This window comes from Felis catus, chromosome B1 (assembly GCF_018350175.1).
Source record: "Felis catus isolate Fca126 chromosome B1, F.catus_Fca126_mat1.0, whole genome shotgun sequence".
In the NCBI taxonomy this organism is placed as follows: Eukaryota; Metazoa; Chordata; class Mammalia; order Carnivora; family Felidae; genus Felis; species Felis catus.
The window spans coordinates 162,864,566-162,889,266 of NC_058371.1; the positions used below are offsets into that span (position 1 = coordinate 162,864,566).

Consider the following 24,701-nt stretch of genomic DNA (forward strand, 5'->3'; position numbering starts at 1 on the left):
TCGGATTCTGTGTCTCCCTCACTCTCTGCCCCTCCCCAGCTCATGCTCGCACTCTGTCTCTGTCAAAAATCAATAAACCTAAAAAAAAAAAAAAGAAAAAAGAAAATGTAGGTTATTTAATATAGATCTTGGTACGTGAGGTAAGTCTCCTAAACTAAATACATCTCTTTTAAACCTTTGTGCACACATGCACACAACTATTGTTGTAAAATTATTTTGGCTGCTTTAAAATAGGGCTTTTCTCCATTTGAGATATTTCACACAGAAGAAGAGTCATAAGTATTACTTTTTGCAAATCTCTGCAGTACTGTGATCTTAGTTGTATCTACCTCTGAAGCCAATTTTATAGGCATTGAAAATGACAAGTGCATATATTGAACATTTTAATTTAATTTTATGGGATCTGGTGCCCTTAACTGGTTAGGCAGAGTTGTCATTCCCTTTTTTCCCCTTCACTTGTGAACTTTCGTAGACTTTTATCTGGCAAGCATCCAGGACTTATGTTAAAGGCATTAAAACAATACCTTGTGTAGGTTGAACCGTAACATTCTCGAAAGCCTTTATAATAAAGCAAGGAATCAAGTAGTTCACACTGTAAGTCAATAAAAATACCTTCTTTAAGAGAGAAGAGGGAGTAACGATGATAAATAGTGCCCAATGGAAATCCTTGAAAACGGATTGTCTAAAAAACATTCGTTGCCCCACATGGATCATTATTTTGACTATTTCTGTCATATAAATCTCTCTAAAATAAATTGGGATGAAGCGCAGAGAGTAAAGGTTGCTACTTGTGCCCCAGTGGATTGCTATGTGTGCAGTTAGCCAGCTGCTGAATAATGTTGACCAGTAGGGAGCAGTAGAGGAGTGTCGGAGCACAGACCTGGCCAAAAATCAAGATCCTGGAAAACAAAATAAAGACGTCTTCTCTTAAAATGATGTCAAGTTTCTCCTGACAGCGAAAGACATTTTTGAACCATGTTGCAAACGTATCCGTTTTTAGAGAATGGATAAAGAACATCCAAACAATAAGCAATATCAAACGTGAATACCAGTAGTTGTACTGATGTTTATTTTAAGTTGAAGCTCTTTACTTTGGAGGAGTGGAAAAACTCAGCAACAAATTCTGTACAAGCTTCAGATCACCATTAACAGCTCTAACCCAAAGCGGGTCTCAGACTTGTCCTATAGGAGAGTCACCAAAATCAATGTCGTTTCTACGAGTGCCAATTTATACCGAACATTCACGACACTCACATCGATTTACCAATAAGTGTGTGTGTCACTCACTACACAGTCAACTAGCCTGTGTACGAACTACACCAGAGTTTACAATATAAATCTCTTTTCTCCTCGGCCTTAGTAACCCCATTGGCGTGGTACTGAAAATGCCAGTGATAAAAACAACACTATCAAGGCCACCACGCTTACTCTGTGCCAACACTGTGCATTTCACATCTATTACACTGTTTCCATTTCAAGCCTGACTTTACTACATGTTCAAAACTGAATTCTTGGTTCCCTGTTCGTATACCTGCCCATCTCATATAGAGAACCCCCTCCACCCAAGCCACAAACATAACAGTCACCCTTGATCCCTCCTTCCTTACCGCCCACAAGTCCTCTTGATTCTGATTCCAAAGTATATTTCATCCCCGATTCTAAAATATATTTCATCCTCATTCTCTTCTTTCCAAGTCCACTGTCATACCTTCACCTGGGTCCCTATCATCTCACAGCTGCATCACAGTAAAAGCCTCCAGCTGGTCTTTATCCTTCCAGCAGAAGTTTGGTCTTTATATTAGAAAACACGGGTCAGATGCCAGCATTTCCCTGCATGAAACCCTTCAACTGCTGCCCATTGAGTGTGAAATGCAATCCAAACCCCTTCAGATGGCCCCCCAGTCCCTGGCCATCCATTCTGCCTCACCCCACACCCACTCCAGTTTCTCTGACTCGGGACCTTCCCACATGATGCTGCCTCCACCTGAAGGCTGTGTGATTTCGGGAAGTCACCTAACCTTCTGGGCCTTGGTTTTCTCCTCCATAAAAGAGGGAGCTTGGTCTTTTTCCAGCAGTGACCTTCCTGTTCCCTTTGAAAAGACAGAAGTTCACTTGCATTTATCTTTTAATAAATTCTACCCAGCACTGATCCTGAAGTCATATGAGAGGTTCGCCACATGCCCATTGGAAAATATTTTCCAAGTGTAGTACAGAATATAAAACACTTTGAAATTGAGATGTCTATGTTAACCAGCAATGTTTCCAATTAATAGAGGGATGTTTATACCATGTGAGGAGCCTTAAAGCCTAAATTACAGCAGGGTAGGAGACTTAATCCTTAGAAAGTAAATTTCCTTTCCTCTTACTAGGTTCTGTCTGAACGCACCAGTTATGTGCTAAATTGGCATTCTAGCCACCCTTTATTAAAAGTGCATTTTCAAGGTTTAGGCTGTTGTCATCAGCAGGACAGTATTTCCAATTTCCTATTGTCGGGCACCCAAACTGGGGTTCCGGGCCAAATGTCCTTTCTTCCATTGCCTGTAGGAGATAATTAATAATAAGATGCTCCTAAGTCAGTGCACCACAGAAAGGAAAGATGAATTCTTGACACATGTCTGTTTATAAACTGAGCCAACCCCACCCCAATCCAGTCCAGTTCTGCAAGCGTGCTTGAATTTCTACTAGATGCCGGGTCAGGTTCCAGGTTGTGGTGAGTAGATCCCGGGCTACACGCCGCAGCAGGCAGACTCAGACAGAAACAGATCGTGTCAGAGATCGGGTGAAATAATAGAGGACAGGCCGTAGGCTCTGGGGCAACCAAGTGCTTGTCTCAGTGTGGAGGGATCAGGCAAAATGCGATCGACGAATAGTGTTTACCTGTTAAAGAAGAAAAAAGCATTCCAGAAAAGGGAGTCAGGTAGGCGGACAAATAGGGCTGCCTCAGCAGTGTCCTTCGGGCCAACAGCCAGGGCTCAAGAGGGTCTGTGGCCAGAGACAGAGCTGGAAAGAGAGGCAGGCAGGCACCATGCTGTGAAGAGGCTGGTGCGAGCCGCCTGCTTTCCATACAGCCTAACGGCATCGGGACGTACCCATGATAATAGCCACACTAGATCACGTACTCAGACCTCACGAAATGCCACTTTCCACGAAATAACTCACGCCATGCCCTGTAGCCAAGCTCTCTTCTGCCCTGCTGTGCACCACCTCGTAGAGAAAAGGAGACTTAAAACTGCGTGACCCGGGGCAAGTCACTCAACACCTCTGAACTTCACTTCCTCATCTGTAGAACGGGGACGACTGAGTTGTTGTGAGAACTAGCCAAGTTGAGAAATGCGCAAGATTTCGTTGGCACCATGCCTAGCACGTGGGTGTACCTGCTGCCATTCTCGTGTTCAACGGCGTCATCGGGATCCATTTCTAAGATTGTGAGAAACGGAACAAGCTGACCAGATTTGCGTGTTGAAAGGTGTCTCAGGGGGGCGAGCCGCCTTATTGCCAGCTCCAAGGGACACCGTGCACTCTGAGGTCAGTATAAATGTGCCCCTCGGATGTGGGCCGTGCGACAGCTCTGAGAACAAGACAGGAAGTAATCCGGAGATGATGAAAACTCGAACTGGGGGGAGCAAAGAAAAGAGGGTGGCAGGAGGGGTGCAGAGACTAGTGCCCGAGCAGGTAGGGACTCTAAGGAACCACCAGGTTTCTGGCCCCAGCGGGTGTGTGGAGGGAAGACGTGGGCTGTGGGAATTGACTCCGATTAGGGTCTGTTTCTGAAGATGCCTCTCCTACTTGTTTGCAAAGGCAAAACAAACACAATTTTGGACTAGCGATTTCTTCCCGTGACGTGTGAGTTCCTCTCAGGAGTATAAAGAACGGGGATCGAGTGTGTTCTCAGTAACCTACCCCAGGGAGGCACAGTGCCAGGGCCGGTGTCAGAATCCTGTCGTGATTTGCCGTTCTAGCAGTCTTGTCCGGCGAGACTATCTCTGCATTAATGATTGCAATCCCCTGAGGCACCTTTTCGGTGAAATGAGGTACCTACAGCTGAAGTCCCCTAGTAGCTGGGAGCAAGTTCTTCACTTTGCTCATGTCTGTTCAAATGTACATCAACACAGCGTGCGTGAGTGTGGCGCTTTAATGACACAGAAGAAGAAAAATCTGTACGTGTGTCCTTCTGTAAAGACAACCTCAGCACATCCGGAAAATGAGAGAGACGGCAAAGAGCCCAGCTTGTGTCGCTGCCTTGGCCGGGTCAGCGGCTCTAGAACTCACACCCGCAGGCCCCGGGGAAGGCTCCGTCTCCCGGAGCAGGCGGGCGCAGGGCTGCAGGGAGATTTCCTTTGCCCCTGTTGGGTCCCCAAATGTCTTTTCTAGTTTACCTTCCTGTTAACCACTTTCGAAGAAAAACAGAGTTCGTTTAATAGCTCACATGAAATACATTTTTGGAGGGGATTTCATTTTTGCTCCCGCTTTCCCCGGGTGCCATACCTATCAGGTATGCGTGCCACATTGTATGTGTAGCTTCCCTCCTGGGGGCCCAGGCCGAGAGCGCTGTTGACACCTTGATCGTCCAGGGTCCCCTCCGCAGAGCACACGTTTGAGCTGAGATTGATGTCACGCTGTTTATCCTTTAGCCACCGTTCCTTCCTTAAGTTAAAAAAAAAAAAAAATTTAATGTTTATTTTATTTTGGGGAGAGAGAGAGGCAGAAGGGAGACAGAGAGAGAGACACAGAATCGGAAACAGGCTCCAGGCTCCAAGCTGTCAGCACAGGGCCCATCGTGGGGCTCGAACTCACAAACCTTGAGATCATGATCCAAGCCGAAGTCTGCTGCTTAACTGACTGAGCCACCCAGGCACCCTGTTCCTTTTCTTTGTTTTAAACCAAAATATAATCCAATAATTTGGGTCAAACATCCAATAATTTGGGTCAAAAATCTAAAAACAAACTTTAAAGAAATAAACCATGTGTACAATTTGATACCTTAATAATAATTAATGGGGTGCCTGGGTGGCTCAGTCGGTTGCGCGTCCGACTTCGGCTCAGGTCATGATCTCGCAGTCCATGGGTTCGAGCCCCGCATCAGGCTCTGTGCTGACAGCTCAGAGCCTGGAGCCTGCTTCAGATTCTGTGTCTCCCTCTCTCTCTGCCCCTCCCCTGCTCATGCTCTGTCTCTCTCTGTCTCAAAAATAAATAAAAACATTTTTTAAAAAGTTAAAAAAAAATAAGAACAGTGGCTACCATTTGTTGAGCCCTGATCATATATAAGTGTTATGCTATGAACATTATAGCTGTTACTGTGTTTAATCCTTACAACCACCATGGAAGATATATTCCTTCCAGGGCTCACTTGGACGTAGGGCTCAAATGGACGTAACCGGAGCCTTACTCCCAGACACTGAATAGAAGGTCTGTTGGAAATGCCTAGAGGCCTGAGAGTCGGAACAAAGGCCAGGGAGCCCAGTGGCCCATGACTCCCTTGCTCCAGAGGGACTTCCCATTACTGCCTCAGCCTGATCGTTTATAGCTTCTGGAGCAAACTTCCACGTTGGGCTGTTGGCCTTGAGCCTTGTGGTTGAGCTCCTCCTCCGTTACGATGACCGTTTGCTCTACCCTGGCGCCCTCCCCCCAGTCCTGCTTTCACCCCTGCATTTCCTCTCTTCTGGTCACTACTGAGCGCTTTCCATGTGCCAAGCACTGATCTGAGAACTGGACTCACAGCAGTGAGTAAAAACAACTGTTTTGTGTAGGGCTCTGTTCTGTGGAACTCAACTCTACTGGGCACAGACCCAAAATAAACAAGAAACAAGAAATCACCTGAATCTGGCTTTGAAATCAAACCCCTTTCCATCTCAGACGTGACTCCAGGGTTCTGACCAACCACACACCAAAGCCCCTTGCAGGGGCTCTTCCCCTCCGTGGTAGGCAGTCTGGTTCTCCTTCTTGGGCTGTCAGAATTCACTGAAGGGATAGCCCTGGCCTCAGTGTGCCTCATTCACAAGCCCGGATAATGAACAAGGTCTTGTCAGTCTAATTCCACCCTAGCAAATTCCTCTTTGTTATATGTTCAGCCTCCCAGTAGCTACCAGAGAAACTAGCCAGTTATACAGTCTTTACTCCTGAACTGTCTGCTTCAGATCTATCTTTAACTGGGTGGAATAATCTAGAAGGACACCTGATGCCCTCTCTTTTAGTCCTTCCTTGCCAGATGCCTGCATCTTTCTTCCGTCCTATGGTCTGGCCCCTTGAGCTCTGGAGACCCAAAGGCACCCTCTGCTGCTGTGGTTATCCTCTAATGATCCTGGATTGTCACTCTTCCCACAAAGTTCCCACCTCCTCAGCCTTGTAAAAGGCAAGGAGGTGTGACTGCCTCTCCACCTTAGGGTGGAATATGGCAGACCCTTAATATTCTTACAAACCAGTCCCTAAGCCCTTAGCCCGTGTTCAGGTTCATAAACGATGCCGTAATAGCACATAATTTCTCCCATAAAGTGCAGTCAAATGTGAAGTGGCCTCTTCAAAACCTTAATGATGCTATAAATATTAGACAGAAATATTTGAATTTCTTCTAAGAATTGTCAGATGTATACAACTCCTGCTTCTCTACACTTCCAGTACAAGGAGTGCACTCCTGGGGGGCAGTTTTGTTCCAAGCAAAGCGTCGCCACCTCACAGGGGTTACAGGGACTGCAGGCAGAGTAATAACAGCAGTAGGGTAATGAAAACTGACCCAGCGCTCCCCTCACGGTGTGTGAGGGGCTCCATGCTGAGAGCTTTACGTATGTAACTCTCAATCCTCCAACAACTTGTGAGATGTTTCAGAGGAGAAAACTAAAGCACAGAGAGATTGCATAACTCACCCCGATTTCCAGCTAGTAAGTAGTGGAACAAGGATACAGATTCAGGCTGCCTGTCCCCAGAGTCAATGCTGAAATCTCAAGTCTATAATCTCTCTCAACATGAACCAATAATAAAGCTGGGATGAGCTGTGGGTACAGAGTGGTTGGCTGGGCTCACTCACTGTTGAGTGGAGCTCCCATATCCGCCGCTGCTGTGTGGCATTCCGATCCATGCTTTGGTCAATGGCAGATTGTCACATGTCTTAGGTGTTTGGGTCCCTAAGAATGTGAGCTCCTTCAGTGCCAGGGGCATGTTGGCATTCCAAGGTCACTGAACCTGCTTCCTGCCCAGTTCAGCATGCTTTATATTTCTAGTTTGTGGCAATCCCCTTCCTGTCCACCAGACTTTTCCATATTTCAGGAGGAGGTTAAGCCCTGGGAGAGAGATCTGAGTTTGGAGATAATACTTCTGATTCAAGAGAAGGCTGTGGGGACAGAAGCAACAATTTCCTGTGACTTAAAAGGATGAAATTAGGGCGGAGGAGAGGGGAAAATGGGTGATGGGCATTGAGGAGGGCACTTGTTGGGATGAACACTGGGTGTTGTATATAAGTGATGAACCACGGGAATCTACCCCCAGAACCAAGAGCACACTTTACACGCTGCATGTTAGCCAACTTGACAATAAATTATATTAAAAAAAAAAAAAAAAGGACGAAATCATTCTTTACCTGACTCCGGAAGACAAGGGAAATGTCTTTCCCTAACAAATTGTGTTTATGGAAGCTGCTAGGTAAGGGTTACTTAATTTAAATACAATAGCACCCTTCGGCAGAATAGCTGCATGTATTCCCAGTGCTTTCCTGCATAAAGTCTTCTGCTATAAATTCAAGTTTGTATGAGAATAGAATCTTAGAAACAATCCATTGTTTCGTTCATGTTCCTTGAGCTTTCTATCCTCTTTGTAAGTGGAAAAGAAAAACGAACACTGCTTTTCATTTTTGCCTGTTGTCTTCCCTTCCAAGCTCAGATTATTAATGTGTTTCCTTAGTGTCCTTGCAGCGCGTGTTAGTAGAATAACTCCCACAGCTCAGGGGCTAAACACGACTGTCACATCTTACTCACTGTGCATCTCTAGTTCAGGTCAGCAGAGGGCTCTGCTTCTCATAGTCGCTCAGGCACCCGCCCACAGGATCGAGACACACACTCCCACCATCACTGAGGCAGGTAAGGGGGGACAGCAGATCACAGACAGGCTGTTACAACTCTGTATGGAAGTAGCCCGTTCCCCCGTTCCCTCAGCAACTTCCCACCAGCCAAAGAAGTCCTATAGCCAAGGCAGCTTTGGGGACGATGGGGTTGTACATGTGCTGGGTGCCTAGAAGGGCAAGAAATGAAATGTTAGAGAACAGCCCTTATGAATTCCATAACTGTGTTATATTCTACCATGAACTATTTTTTGCTAAACTGTGTTTCTATTGTTAAATATTTTGGCCGGAAGCAATGAATTTATATATGATTTTAGAATATGTATTTGAATGTATTCTATGGCACTATCCCCCAGTAACATTTGGCTGCTCCTATATGAGGTCCTTTGTACATGTGCACACACATGCACACATATACACATACACACACAGCCTGCTACCAATCCCCACACCAGCAGCTTCCTCCCTCCCGCTTTCCAGTTATGTTTAGTAGCAAGAGAAGTATAAAGCAGAGGTCCCGTCTTACTCACTTTCCTGTATCTGGGTTCTTGACCACCTCTGTGCAGCGTTCCTCTTTTGTGGTAAAGAATTTGTAACAGTGTCTACCTTCCATGCCAGCCAGCTGCGCAAATGCTGAACACACACACACACACACACACACACACACACACACACGCACGCCTGATCACCTGTTTGCCCTGAGGCCACAGATTGGAAGATCAGACCCAAACAAAGCTTAGCTCAGCAATACAACCAAATGTGCTTGCATGTTCTGATTTGCTCCCAGTTAAGCTCAGGTTGCTGTCCTGTGTACCTTGTCTCCTCCCTGCTGCAGCCTCTGACTCTGTGCCTTTTTCTAAGAATGCCTTTTGTGCCCAGCATGTAAAAAGTGTACTCGACACAGCTAAGTGACAGCAACCTGTACCCTTGGCCCTTGGCACACAGCAGTCACGTCCACACGAGAACAGAGATAGATAACTTTAGATGTGAAATGAAGATATGTGAAAGGTGGAGCCATAACCCAGTTATAAAACTTTGTCTATGAATCCAGGTCCTACGACCACTGTGGCTTTTGAATTGAATTATCGTGTATTGCCAGCCTCGCAGATTATAAGGTAAAATGTTAGTGGGACACGAGAGCCACCTGCCCTGTAGTCGAAACTTACATTTAACATAAAGATTAGTGACTGAGAGGCTCTGGCTGAAGATGTACTGGCACTGGAAGCAACTCGACACCCATGGGAGTAAGACAGGGAAGGGGAAGGGACAGAATGGCACACAGCACGAGCCAGAGGCTCCAGAGCCTAGGCGGTCCACAGAACTAGGGGACAGAGGGCTTCAGGAGCTCAGACCAGGCTCAGGAAAATACTGGTACCACCAGGCCCAACCTGGAAAACAGGGCAACAGAGAGAGAGAGAGTCCAAGAAAAGTCAGCAGCAGCTGAGGAAATGTGTCCATTTGTGAGCATATTAGGAGTAGAGAGAACTGAGCGCTTCCCTGATGGAAGGGAAGCCAGGGTTGGCAGGAAGTAAGAAACGTTAGAGGATGTTCTAGGGGTGCCTAGGTTCTAATTCTGGGACTGTCATGTGTTAACTGTATTCCCTTGACAAGTTACTTTAACCTCCCTATGCTTATTTCCTAATCTGTGGAATGGAATTAATGATACCTACCTCAGGGGGATATTGTGAAGAGTCGACAAAAGACTATGTGTATCTTATTGTTATAAATATTGTATATGTGTATAACATTACACATATTATATAATATGTATATATTGCTTAGAATGAGAGCTGAAGCATAATAAGTGCTTTAGAAAAGTTCGTTCTAGCAGAGGGTCCTGGGCCCCAAATGCTAAATAGTATTTAGGACAAAGTCCCAGAAATAGAGGCAAGCTAGGATTCCTTGTAGAAGAGACCCAACTCCACACTAGAGAATCAGAACGTAGATAAGCCATGGCAGAAAGATTAGAATATGCAGGAACATCCCTTTTGGAAGTTGGTTGAAGACGGATGACGACGGACGATATAGACAAGCCTTGGAAACATTATGCTAAGTGAAATAACGTCACAAAGGTACAAATTCTGGATGATTGCACGTATATGACGTATCTAGCAATAGTCAAATTCACAGACACAGAACTTAGAATGGTACTTGTCAAGGGGTGGGGGCAGGGGGGAGTGGGGAGTTAGTGTTTGTTTAATGGGCACAGACTTTCAGTTCTGCAAGATGGAAAGAACTCTGGAGGTGGCTGGTGGTGATGTTTGCACAACAATGTGAATGTGCTCACTGCCGCTGGACCACACACTTAGACATGGTTATAATGGTGAATGCTATATATATATATATATATATATATATATATATATATATATATATTTATATATATATATATATATATATATATATATTTCATAAAGGTTTTTTAGGAACTTTTAGAGACGACAAGAATTTAAAAAGGGTAAATCTTATTTTTTTTTAATTTTTTTTTCAACGTTTATTTATTTTTGGGACAGAGAGAGAGACAGAGCATGAACAGGCGAGGGGCAGAGAGAGAGGGAGACACAGAATCGGAAACAGGCTCCAGGCTCTGAGCCATCAGCCCAGAGCCCGACGCGGGGCTCGAACTCACGGACCGCGAGATCGTGACCTGGCTGAAGTCGGACGCTTAACCGACTGCACCACCCAGGCGCCCCTGGTAAACCTTATTTTTAAAATGACATCTAATTCCTAATATCAACACTGGACAGTTGTTGATTTATATATATATATATATATATATATATATATATATATATATATATATATATAAAATATATTTTTTATATATCTATTTTATATATATAAATATATATAAAAATATATATATTTAGCACAATCTTTTAAAACCTAAGTGAATGCTATGCTATATGTATATATATATTATATATATATACATATATACATATATATAATATATATATTTAGCACAATCTTTTAAAAACTAAGGAAGTCTCTATAAAATATGGACTTTAGTAACAATAATGTATCAGTTTTGGTTCACTAATAACAACGAATATATCATACTAAATATAAGATGCCACTAGTAAGGGAAACTAGATTCAGGGGCATGTGAGAAATCTCTGTATTGTACTATTTTCATAATTTTTTTGTAAATCTAAAACTGTTCTACAAAATTGAGTTGATTTAAAAAAAAATAGCTGTAGAAGATGGTAAGAACAGAAGCAGAGAAAGAGCTGCTTTGGCTAGAGTAAGTGATGGCTGAGATGGCCGGAATGATGATTATGAGTCTAAAAACGGATCGTAAGTATACTATGGCGAGGTAATATGAAGGTATTATGGTGAGCGGGGAAGGTACTGAAGATTGGGAGATTGGTCACAGCGTCCAGGGAGCAGATAGATGACTGGATGACCATGATAATGACTGGGAAGGGATTTAGGTCATCATGGACCTGTACTCACAACGATCCCACTTTACACATGTGCAGGGAAAAGCCATAGAAACACACATCTAATCAGCTGAGCGTGTTTCCGATTCCAAATGAGGAAGGTTACTAAGCCCACATTCTTGGACGTTTCCTCAAAGCCAAACAACAAGCAGACAAGTAGGAGTGCATAGAATGGCATAGAGCAGGGCATGAGGCATTGGCCCCAGAGCCCAGGTGGTCAGATATGTAAACATGTCAGGACTGAACTGTCCAGTGTTGATATTAGGAATTAGATGTCATTTTAAAAATCAGATTTACCCTTTTTAAATTCTTGTCGTCTCTAAAAGTTCCTAAAAAGCCTTTATGAATCAGATCCAAGTTCAACACATTTTTAGCACCCATGAAGGTCTGTACTGGAGCATTTACCCACGCTGTTTTAATTCTCGTAACTACTAGTGGTTTTACCGTGGAGTATTATATGAAAAGACTCGCATCAAATCATTTGAGTGTTAAATGATAAAGGAAAGAATCAAACTAAGATCTTCTCACCATAACTGAAAGAATGAAGGGTGAGTGGCTAGGCTCCTTCTATAACACTGTCAAATCAAAGGAAATCGACTCCTATGCGGTGGTGAGATGTTTGCCTAGAGGCGTGTCCAGCCAGACATCCTGGCTACAGAAAGAGGTGCTAGAGGGGGCATCGAAGAGCAGAAGTGGGCACAGAACAGCCCTTTTTGCAGACCGTGTGCCCTGCTCTACCCCCAGCAGCACCAGGTGCTCTCACGTCAGCAGCATTGACATCATGTTGAACAAGTGAGCGTGTAGCAATTCTGACCAGTCTACATGGGAAGAGGGTGAAGAAGCTGTGGGGGGTGCCATAATCCATGTCACCGCGTAGGCAGAATGACGGGAAAATGACGGGGGCCTAGTGTGACGGGGCCGGAATGAAGGGAACAGACACTCAGCAGCAGGAGGAAAGTGAGCATTGGGGTGGGTCGCCAGAAGGACCCAGGGCCTTGGGCTGATGCAGATCGGAAATACTGCCTATGCTAGAAACAAAGAACTCTTTAAAAGCCAGTCACATGCTATGAAAATGTCAGTGTGAGATCCTTCCTGTTTTTTGAGCTTTCGTAGTCCACGCCATTTATTGGGATACTTTTAATATGGCTCCCAGAGAGGGGAAGATGTGCAACAGGATGCAAAAAGAGTGTGGAAAGGTCAGTGTGAAACGTAGCAGTCTCCAGCTTGGACTCCAGTGCTCACGATGGCTACGGCACACAGGAGGTGTTCAGGAAGTGCTTTTTGAATAGTTGCAACATGGAATAAATGCCATTAACACTCGTGTGTGTGTGCGTGTGTGTGTGTGTGTGTGTGTGTGTGTGTGTGTGTCTTTGTGCAACTTTGGTTACTATGTGAAATTTTTTTCTAATGCATCCATTTACCATGTATCTTCTGCCTTTGCGGTCAAGAATCATGTAATTAATGCCATCTTTGCAAGTGTTAATAGCTTCTGTGAGGCTTTTTCCATCGTGGTATGAAATCTAAACTGTACAGTTTTCTAAATTACGGACTAAGGTTACACGGTGTTATTTTGTTTAAAATGCTTACCTTAGACCATCATTTTTCATGCTGGCCCATCATTCGAAGCCCTGAAGTAAAGACTGGACAACCAGCTACAGTAGCCCCCCTTATCTGCAGTTTTGCCTTCCCTAGTTCCATTTCCCTGCAGTGAACCACGGTCCAGAAGTGGATGATCCTTCTGATGTATCGTCAGAAGGTCAATAATAGCCTAACACTATGTCACAGCGCCTACATTATTCACCTCACTTCATCTCATCACATGGGCATTTTATCACCTCACATCATCACAAGAAGAAGGGTGAGAACCATACAGTAAGATATTTTGAGTGAGAGAGAGAGAGACCACATTCACACTTTATACAGTGTATTGTTACAGTTGTTCTTTTTTTTTAATTTTTTTTTCAACTTTTTATTTATTTTTGGGACAGAGAGAGACAGAGGATGAACGGGGGAGGGGCAGAGAGAGAGGGAGACACAGAATTGGAAACAGGCTCCAGGCTCCGAGCCATCAGCCCAGAGCCTGACGCGGGGCTCGAACTCACGGACCGCGAGATCGTGACCTGGCTGAAGTCGGATGCTTAACTGACTGTGCCACCCAGGCGCCCCCAGTTGTTCTATTATTAGGTGTTGTTGGTAATCTCTTACAGTGCCTAAATGATAAATTAAACTTTATCATAAGTATGTATATATAGGAAAAAACATAACACATAGAGGGTTTGACACTCTTCATGGTTTCAGACGTCTACTGGAGGTCTTACCACAGACCCCATCCCCATAACGGGGATGACTATACAGTGGATGGGAGCCGGGATTAAAAGATTCAAGGACCCCTTCTGACTCTGAGCCCATATTTCTGTGACCCCCATATCTTCCAAGGTCACTATTCTCTTTGCAATATGAGGTGGGTTGTAGTACTTGGGTACCTCGTCTTCACATCATAAACCAGTATTGTTTAGCCTGAACCATTCAGTCGGTGAAATGAAAACTCAACACACTCAGTTGCACTCTTGTAGAATGTGCCTGGGAACGTGGATGCAGGTAAGTCGTGTGCTCCAGGGGCCACTGGAAAAGGCTTTGGTGTTAGGAAAGTGTGAGGCTGCTCTTAGTATAATACAGTATCTTTCCTTAATATTTTGGAAATCTTGGACCTCACGGCTAAAGCCATTAGTAGTCACTACTAATGACTTAACACTGAACAATTCCAATCTGATGGTATATACTCTTCACCCTCTACTAACTTCTTGTACCTTCAACCAGTCCCAAACTTAAATAACAAAAGGCAAAAAAATTCCTGACCTAGTTTTTGAATCTTTTACATGATGCATAGATAAAAATAATTTATTTGCACTAATTAACTGAAAAGTCTTGGAACGTAACAGCTTGGAAGTTTTCCATTTCTAAATTTGGTGCCCAGAACATTGCTAAGTGGTTCATTTGAAGGAAAGATGTGTTAGTTTTAATTAACCCATCGTTGAGCTTTTCAATGGAAATAATTCAATAAAATCTTTGTATTACTCTTTCTTCCAATAATCACAAGAGAATAATGTAATTTGAGAAAGACAAATGTAAGACTAATCCTTCACTCCCATGTCTAATTTTTCTTATACAGCTTTTAATTTCCATGTATTAGATTAACCATTCAGATAACAACACGACATGGGACTTCAAAGTTCATAGTTATTGCTTCTTCTCTTGTCCAACTTACGAAATCAGAAAGCAACATTTTCTGCTGACCACCACCTCTGTTCTTATCAATAGCATATCTCGTGGAGGGTGGAACAAAGGTTGGAGAGAAGAGACAGCTCCTCATTGGGTTTAAAGAAGAGATACGTGTCTCAGAGAAGCCCCTCTCCCCTCTTCCTAAGAAAAACAAATAGATAGTCATGGTCAGAAGGGAGAGGATTTGATTTCATTTGGGGGATAGACTTTTGAACACAGCTGAATTTGTAACTGTACCTTAGATACTTGTATCTGAAGTAGTTCAACGTAGGATAAGGAACACTGGGCCCCGGGGGGGACAGGATCACAGAAATGAAACGTCAAGTCAAGATCATGGGTACTCTCAGAAAGATAAAGTGCCTTTTAGAACCTGGCTCTGAGAAATGAGGACAATGCAGTTCAAGGACCTTACAGCAAATGCAAAAGAACTAAGTGTATATAAACATTTTTAAAGCAGTAGGGTGAGTGACCCTAAATATTCCTGCTGCTCCTCTGACCTTATGTTACATCAGAAGAAAACAACAATAGCAAAAATAATGATGATGGAGAGAAATATTTTCTTTTTTCTTTTTTTTATTAAAAAAATTTTTAACATTTATTCATTTTTGAGAGAGCACAAACAGGGGAGGGGCAGAGAGAGGGAGACACAAAATCCAAAGCAGGCTCCAGGCTTTGAGCTGTCAGCACAGAGCCCGATGCGGGGCCCAAACCCACAAACTGCAAGATCATCACCTGAGCCGAAGTCGGACACTTAACTGACTGAGCCACCCAGGCACCCCAATATTTTCTTTTTTCAATCCAGAAAGCAGATGAACTTGTATGATCCCAGTAGTAATCTCACTTGTAATTTTCTTTCTTGATTAGTGACCAGGGTATTTCTGGTAAGTTGCAAACTCAGGAAAATACATTTGTTCTTTTAAAGGGGGGTAATTAGGGCACCTGGGTGGCTCAGTCAGTTAACCATCCAACTTTGGCTCAGATTCTCATGGTTGGTGAGTTCGAGCCCCATGTTGGGCTCTGTGCTGACAGCTGGGAGCCTGAAGCCTGCTTCAGATTCTGTGTCTCCCTCTCTTTCTGCCCCTCCCCCACTCATTCATTTTCTCTTTCTCTCTCTCTCTCTCAAAAATAAATATTTTGAAAAATATTTTGAAAAGGGGGGGTGGTAATTAAAATGCTTCAGCTGCTTACTTTGGAGATTTAAACTTGGTCAACCCGTGTTTGTTTAGTAAATTCTTGTTTTAAACAAAGCCATTATGTGTGTGTGTGTGTGTGTGTGTGTGTGTGTGCGTGCGCGCGCGCGCGCACGTGCATGGTGCTGTGGGAGGAGGAAGAAGGAAGCCAATGAGCTTGTGTATAAACAAGTCACTTTTATGTGAATTTGAGGCCTGGGCCTCCTTTTTATTCTCTCTCCTTTTGGGATCTCATTCAAGCTCGGAACCTCAACAATATTATACGTGGAGATAGTTAATTTGGAAAAGTAAGGTTCACAACGACCGTGACTTGTGGATAGTCTGTTCTGGGTAAAAGGGATTAGGCTTCATTTCAGAGTCCGATTCCATCATCTGAGAAGTCAGCCTGGGGAAGGGGCAAGTTCCCCACCAGTGATTAAAGGAGAGGGAGAAGATACAAGACTCTACAACTTTTGACTCCTTTCTTACTCTGTCTCTTGGTCATGCTGGTTCCCCCAACCTGTTTTCATCATTCTTAACACAGCTGTCATTTTAACATATCACTTGTAGAAGAAGAAGCAGACAGGAGGAGGGCCACTTTTTAGAGTATGGCCAAGGAAAATGACCTCGGCCATGCTATTTTCCAGCCCAGCTGTGTTCTTCTTAACTGTGTCACCTGCAAGCAGAAATACTATAACCTGTGGCTTAAACCTACAGGGAAGTCCTTTTCAGCCCCCCTGAAAGGAATCATTTTGTGTTAAAGCCACCTGGAAACGAACTTGATGTCATTAAGAGCTTGTAAGGTGCCGGAGTAAAAAGTATTCAAGGTGAATGGCCGTCTTTCAGAACGTCTGGAAAGGAGATCCCTGCTTTGGGTCAGAGCTTATGCTCGGGACCCTACGAGGTCACTAAGAACTGTGAGTTTCCGTCACTGCTGAGTCTGCACTTCGAGTCCTGACCTTCCTAGTGGAATCGGCAAGCTGTAGAATTGTCCATGACTTCGGAGGCTATTTTCTCCAACCCTGTTCAGAGAGGCTAAGGGAGTACCATGGCCCCACTTGAGCTCCAGTCCCACTCCTTTGAATGCTGCCCCCTTATGTCCCAGGGGGAGAATTCATCCCCCTTTCAAACCAGTTCCACCGCTACTTTCCATCAGTGGAACCGCCGTCCTCCCATCTCAGAGGTACAGACACTCACTCTGCCACAGCTCGTCACCAAAGCGATAGTTCTTTTCCAGTGTCATCCCAGGCCTCCTTCCCTCCTTCCTGCCAGCCCCTCTGCGGCATCTCCTGTCAGCAACTGCCTTGGGAACATCCCTAATTCCAGTCTCACCTCCTCTATGCCATACCGCAGACTATCCCCAAGTACTACCATCCGCACACAATCCCAAGGTTGGAAGAAACCAGAGAATCCATCTTGTTCTGCCACCTGTCTCATGCGTGACCCGTCCTGGAGCATTCCCCCTTTCCTCAGCCTTCCCTCTGTCCGAAGTCATCAGTGGCTTCTCTTGCCTGTAGGATATAAAGTTCCTATGCCTTAGCTTGTGTTCATGCCTCTCCCTTCCCATCTCCTGCCAAGTCTGCCCGCAATTCACCCTTCCAGCTGGTCTCCCAGCATCAACCAGTGAGGCTGGTGTTCCCACTCCTCCATGAGCACCATTACACACTTCTGCCTCCGAATTGCAAATGAGAGCTGGCCAACCATATTAGCTTTAAAAAACAAAAACAAAATCAGTTTTCCTCAAGCGAAGAGTCCAGAGATCGAGCTGATTTCCTCAGTCTTTGTCCTCAGGACTCTGTCTGTATCTTGGTTCTGCTTTCCTCCATGTTGGTTTCACTCCCAGGTCACCCCCTCCATGCAGTAGCAAGAAGACTGACAGTAGCTCCAGGATTATATCCTCTGAGCGAATCACCAGGCGGAAAGGAGAGCTTCTCTTTACCCATGGTTCCTGCCAAAGTCTCCAGATCAAGTCTCATTGGACTGATCTGGATCGTGTACCCATTCTGAACCCTCATGGTGGCCAGATGGATAAGGTGCTTTGGTTTAATCAGTTCCAGTTCAGCCCCACCTGAATCACAAGAGCTAAAGGTAAAGTTCAAGAAAATTAGGGTGCTGTTATCAAAAGAAGGGGGAATGGAGACTGCAGTCATTCCTTCTACCCAACGGGTCCAGCCCAGTCTCCTCAGCTGCTCCTCCACAGTCCAGCCCAGGTCCCACTTCTATCAGGCCACTTTGTAACCAGCCTATGCGCTATGACTCCTACAGTCTTACCATACCTGCTTTCTGGAGCATTCCGAGTCTCGATGGGTGCTAAGGTGCTTGAAGGCTGAGGCCACATCTTATGCGTCTTTCCATTGTAGTTTTCCTCATTGCATCTAGGACTGTGCTTTGCATAACTGATACATACCAGACTTTTGTTGCGGTGGCGGTGTGCATGCCTCTGTGTGTGTGCGTGCACGTGTGTGTGCGTGCGTGCAAGTGTGTGTCACAAAGTGGGCTGAGGTGCATGGGAAAAGCAGATGTGCGTCTCCATGGAAACGGATCAGCAGGCAGCCCCTGGGCCTGGTGGCCGCATGATTGATGCAGGCATTTGGCCATCTTGGTAGTCAGGGTTGAGGCCTCGGCTGAGGGGATTTGCATCATTCCATGCTGGGCAGTAAGATGATGAAGTTACAAGGTGCACTGAATTCAGGCTCTTTTGTCACCCTGACCTCAACTTCAGCAGGAAAGGACAAAACAAATAGACCAAAAGGCAAATTAGAGTTAAGAATGAGGACAGAGAGGTAAGAGGGGCATTTTGAGGGGAAATAAGGCCGTAAATTAGAAGAAAAAGTCAAGACCATGGCCAAAGGTGAGACGACCTACTCGTTCTCAGTGAAAATAAAGCCTATGTGCTCTTACACTCTTTGCTCACAGCCTAATTTTACCTGATTTCCTTTGTGTGTATGATCTGAGTGTATGTGTCTGTGCGTGCACGTGCACACACACACATGTGTTTCTGAAATTTAGCCATCTCTCTCTCTCTCTCTGTCTCTGTCTCCCTCTCGCTTCCTCCCCTCTCATTTACTGTCAGTGTTCTCTGATCCGGTGACCCTTTTCTTAGTAACTAGTTCCATGTGTTTATTGGCTTCTATTTGTAAAATCACCTAATTAACTAAGGTCATGTCATCTTGTCCTTGCATTCCTTATAAATGGGAGGAATTTGTTTGGTATGGTTTAAACATTTTAGGGAAGAGAGAATTTGCTTGTGTCATATAAGAAACAAGATCTTGTGTAAAGCTGATCTAAAGAAGATGTTCAGGATACTTGGGGGTTAACTCTGGGTCCAGGGAAAGAGAAAAGCTTGCATTCTTGAAGAGTCTCTAACAAAGGGAAACCATGGGCCATTGTAACAGAGCTGGCAAAGGTTTTGGAATCCTATACCTGGGTTTCTCAGACTTTAATATGCTTAAAAATCACCTGGGGTTCTCGTTAGACAGATAGATTCCTGGGCCTTACCCCCAGGAATTCCGATTTCGTAGATCTGGGGTGGAGCCAGGAGCCTGCAATTTTTGCTTGCACCCCATGTGACTCTTCAGAGTGGTCCATGCACCACACTTTGGGAAATACTGACCCAAGGCCAACCTCCTGCTTTTAGGCATGAATAAACTTCAGCCACGAGTTGTGAAGTGACCTACTGGGTATCCCACTGCTATGATGGGCTTGCCTTCCGTGAGCCCCGGTTCCTTCCTCAGTAAAGCAGGAGTGTAGAGTTACCTATTTCCAAGAGTTATTGGGAGGATTACATATGATAATACGTGTAAGGCACTTTGTATAACACCTAATACATAGTAAGTTCAGATTAATGCTTAAGTATTATGATCAGCTTGTCGTTATTATTTACGGCAAATTAGTTCCCCGCTTGAACTGTATTCACCAGTAGAGCTTGCCAAAAGGTACAAGGGCCATTTGGGATGGACTGCCAAGACGTCTCTGGCTAACACGAGGGGCTCTCCAGAGCCGCACAGAGGGATACCTTCCTCAGCTCTAGCCACGCTTGGTCCCACAGTTCTGGCGGCGGGTGACTGACGTAGGACTCGACCGTCTCCAAGGGAAGGCTGCCCACCTGGGAGCTTTTCCTCTGTCCCGCGGTGGCCGTGAGGGAGGTGGTCTGTCATAGACACAGAGATTTTGGATCAGATGGTAAGCGGACAAAAGTCAGTTGTTGGGGTGGGGGTGACACCCCAATGAAGGGTCAGTAACGAGAACTTCTCAAGCACATAAAAAATGGCGCCGCATTGCAGGACTGTTAGTGCTGAAAGGAACCTCAGCAAACATCATACCCAGCACCCTTGCCTTCTCAGTTAATAAGTGAGAAAAGTATCTGGTTTGAGACAGAACTGGGATAAGAACCCAGTTAATTCCCTTCCTGGCCAGAAATAAACAAACACGTAGTACCTGCCTTATAATATTAACAAAAGGGCCTCACAGCCCAGCCAGATTTTAGTATGTAAGCCCAAGTTCATAACCTTGTAATAAAGACCAGGATCGCGTGTTTATGCATGGGCCTACTTTCTAATTGCTCTGAGCATCACGGCTTTTCCTCCCCACCTTGGGGAGCAAAAATAGCCCTTTTTAGTCTGAAGGATCAATTTTGATGCAATGGGAGAAAATGGGCCTTTTTTCCCCTTTGTGTCTGACTTCATTTCTCACGTACAAAGAACTTGTGTTTCGAGTAGTGCCTGGAGATGGCTATTGGGATCATAACAATCACGTTTACTGTTCAACTGCACAAGGGGGCCGTCTGTCAGGTTTAATGGTACTCTCTTAAAAACAGCAACAACCAGCCAGTTAATAAAAAACAGCCTTGCCGAGTCCTGCTTGAGCTGGTTAACACAGATTCATATTAACAAGTGAACATACACGTATAACCTCGGTGTGATGTGAGCACATACCTCTAGCAGGTTTGGGGTTGCGCCTCATCCCGGGGCGCCTGGCCCAGCACTTCGCGCCGCGTGTTGAAGTCTGGTCCCTGCGGACACGATCAAATGAGGACTGAGTCAAAGAAGTCAGGCGCAAGGAGAATACTTCTGCTGAGGTCGCCGCCGGGAGCCTTCTCTCTCTCTCTCTTCCTCTGTTTGTGGGACCTGGTGTGTGCCTGCATTGTGAGGCTGCGGAGGAGAGGGAACAAAGTCTCGTAAACGTGCTTGGTGAGCGGTGGCCATTGGAGCCGCTTGGTATGTGGGCCTCAGCCTTTGTGACAGGGTCAGCCAGGATTTGTGAGAGCCCGTAAACTGCCACGTCAGGAAGAACCCGCTGCTATTCTCAGCGGCCGAGGGCGGGTAGCAGCTGCCAGTAGTGTTGTTTTAAACCCAGACCCCATACGGCTTCTACCCTGCTGATTCTTTCCGTGTTCCTCTCAGACTGGCAGATGGTGACAGTTCCCCAGATGCTGCGGCTTTCATGTTCATCTGATGTTTATATGGCGTGCCAGCGTTATTTATGTCCGTGGAATTGCACACCCGGAGCGTGCAGACCCAGGTGGCGCACTCCCCAGGCCGGCCCTCGGCGTGGGCTCTGAGCTACATGGGCGGAGATGCTGAGTCTGGGCAGGGTCCCTTACGGTTTCCAGCCCTCCTGCCGTATTGTGGTTGCATCCCACTCCTCTGGAAGGATGACATTTGCACTTGAACCCCAGAACGGTTTCTGCAACTGTGGGCTATCACTGATCCTCTTGCCTTCTCCCTTATAGGACTTTAGCCCCCCCAGGTCGTGTGAGCTCCCCAGAACCTTGAAGGCCTGAGATGTGAAGAAGTGTTTCATTCTGACCTCCGAGCCGTTTTGGTTTTCTTTTAAGTAGACCTTACCCCTGATGCGGAACTCAGACATATAACCCTAAGATCAAGTGTCCTGTGCCCTACCAGCTGAGCCAGCCGGGCACCCCTTCTCCCAGCCAGTTTTGCTAGGACTTCGGCAACTCTGTCTCCTTTGTTGCTTCCCCCTTGGCCATCCCTCCGTTTGCTCACCCTGCGGCAGCTCCCTGGAATACTGCAGAGGCCGGAGGGCCCAGGACGGCAAGGTCCATCTGTAGACATCTGTGATTGTCCTCCTTCATGAAGAGCTGCTCTTCCTTTATTTACTTTCAGTGAGGGCAAGCTATCATACAACTTCAACTTATTGGCCACAGAACTGAGCCAGTTGGATTTCCTATCCAGGAGGTCATTAATTGCCGTGAAAGGAAGAGCCTACCTTCTTAGCCATGAATCTAGGAAGACATGACAGCTGCTGGCAGCCACATTTGCACATTTCATAGACGATGCCAGTCTGCAGGGGAATGAAGCTGATCATCAGAGCGAAGAGACAAGAGGCAGAAGGGGCGTGGTGGGTTCCAGGTCCTGTCCCAGGACCCAGCTGGCCACCTACTCTTCCTTTGGCTTGGTTACTTGACCCAAAAGATTCCCCTCTTTGCCTTAAGATATTTAAGTTGGATTTCTGTCACTTGCGACCAAGAGTCCGGTCTACTGTAGTGCCCTCGATCTCTGTTATGAAGTCACTCCACTCTCCTCTGGCCCCTCAGCAGCACTTCCCCTTCCAATCTACAAGGGAGAGAGGTTTTCCTTCCAGGGGTGACGGGTGGATCTGACATGCTGCTGGGGAGACAGCCACTGTTTCCAGAGATGACAATTCTTTGAGCTCCTAAAGATGGTCTTGGGCTTCTTTCAGACTCAGAACTCTGGCTGTGGAGAAGTTTATCCCAAGGCCCCTCGTGATATCTCAGAGACCTTGAGGCCAGGAAGGAGACTGGGCCCCCCCATCACCTTCACTTCACCAACAAATCTGAAGTCCCTATAGCGTTGCTGACCATAGCGGCCGGTATCCGAACCTAGTGCGGGACACCAGGATGATATGCTCATTTATCTTCCATGCTTGGGAAGTGTTCCCGCAGCCAAATAGCTGCCTGTCCTTGAACACAGCATCCTATTTCAGGCAATATAAGGAATATTTTTCTCAGCCCCAAATCATTATGGTTGACCACTGCCTTTGTCCTGAAGTACCATCATGGAAAGAGCGTAAGGTTTTCTACTTCTGGGTATGGAAGTATGTTGTGTTTTCCATTCCAGATCTTGAGGTGGATTGAAGTGGACTCTGTTGCCAGAGTCTTTTCATGAATATCCCACAAGGTTATGGCAAACAAGACCGATTCTCGATGGTATTTCGAGTAAGGCTGAGATCAGGGGCTCTGGAGTCCAGTGCTTCAGTGGACTCCCAGCTCTGTCACCTACCAATGGCCCCTTAAGCAGATCGCTTAACCCTTCTGTGGCTCAGTTCCCACATGTGAAAAATGGGAATAATGATATGATAATAGCACCTGTTTTATAGGGCCATTGTGAAGAGTGAATGTTCTAAAAGACTTCAAAGGCCTGGCATAGGTTCTATCACATTAGTAATCATTCAAAAATAGTAGCAATAGGGGCGCCCAGGTGGCTCAGTCGGTTAAGTGTCCGACTTCGACCCGGCTCATGATCCCACGCTTTGTGGGCTCGAGCCCCGCGTCGGGCCCTGGGCTGACAGCTCGGAGCCTGGAGCCTGGAGCCTGCTTCGGATTCTGTGTCTCCCTCTCTCTCTGCCCCTCCCCTGCTTGCACTCTGTCTCTCTGTCTTCCCAAAATAAATAAGCATTTAAAAAAAATTTTTTTAAACAGTAGCAATAATAATAATAGTTGTTTCACATGGAGCCCATGGGAACTGATTTCTTATACGGTGGCCGTGTATTTTGTTTCTGGGAATGGACATGGCGAAGCTGGCGATGAGAAGACCAGTGGGTATAGGAAGAGAAAGATGCTGCCATGATCTCTTGCTTGTGTTGACACCCACCACCCTATGCCCTGCCGTCCATTACAAGTGCAAAGGGAAAACCCTCGAACACCAGCTGCTAAGTAGGGAATGCCTGGCCGTGTATCTGCTCACTGCTTCCTCCTCAACAGAGCTGCCTCTGTGGGAGAGAGGGGGGGGAAGGTGAGCCTTGAGGGCGGGAGGCAAGTAGCCGACAGATGGAGTGAGGAAGTCTCCAGAAGAGCATACAGCGTGGGAGAAGGTTTGACGTCAGGAGCAGGAGGGGTGGGTGAAGAGGGTGGGTTGAGATTCTCTTTTGTGGATCAAAAGGAGCGGGGAAGAAAAGCAGTGGGTGAAAGAGGAGTATGTGACCATGTAGATAGGAGTGGGCTCCTCAGGGGAGGAGAGAGAGCCCCTTCCGTGTCTCTTTTATGGCCCTAAAAAAAAAAAAAAAAAAAAATCCCTCCTCTTCCCACTTCTTAGTCAGATATGTACATCCGCAAACCCACCGGCCCCTTGAGCTAATGTTTGTGTTTAAAGGACATGATTAGATCCTGGACTTAATTTATGCACTTCTTTGATACCGATGCAGCTGTGTAAGCCTCGGTTATTTTATTTACGTTTCTTGAGACTCTCCTTTTATGATTTTTACTAGACTGCTGGTTCCTTTTTTCTTCTTTCTTTCTTTTTTGCTGCTTTCTGAGCCTTAGATCTGTTTGCCCATATGTATTAGGTTGTCGTATATGAATCTGCCAACCCCCCCCCCCGCCATTTTGCCTATAAAACAGCAGTTTCGTATGCTTCAACTGAATTTTTTCAAGTTTAGGCTATAACTGTAAGTTTCCGTAGGAGTCAGACCATAGCCACCTGCACTGAGTACCTCCGCTGAGGTATATCCTTAGTGTGACAGAAAGCTGTTTAACTGTCAAGATCAAAGAATGGGGGCGCCCGG

General features: G+C 45.6%; 1 protein-coding gene and 1 long non-coding RNA gene across 5 annotated transcripts in view; one reads left to right on the top strand and one right to left on the bottom strand.

Annotated features, from left to right (window-relative positions):
- Positions 1 to 24,701, top strand: part of SCFD2 (sec1 family domain containing 2) — a 405,365-nt gene that overhangs the window by 309,815 nt on the left and 70,849 nt on the right. The gene's annotated exons all lie outside the window — the stretch shown is intronic.
- On the bottom strand, positions 16 to 8,701 carry LOC109499174. 3 transcript variants are annotated; one of them, XR_006597102.1, is made up of 5 exons: positions 8,575 to 8,701; positions 7,962 to 8,214; positions 4,486 to 4,644; positions 613 to 899; positions 16 to 78 (listed from the first exon to the last, which is right to left on the bottom strand). It is a non-coding gene; the product is annotated as an uncharacterized LOC109499174 (long non-coding RNA). The 3 variants fall into 3 exon arrangements; XR_006597101.1 differs by lacking the exon at positions 16 to 78 and having other exon boundaries at positions 94 to 899; XR_006597100.1 differs by lacking the exons at positions 16 to 78; positions 613 to 899 and adding an exon at positions 1,038 to 2,877.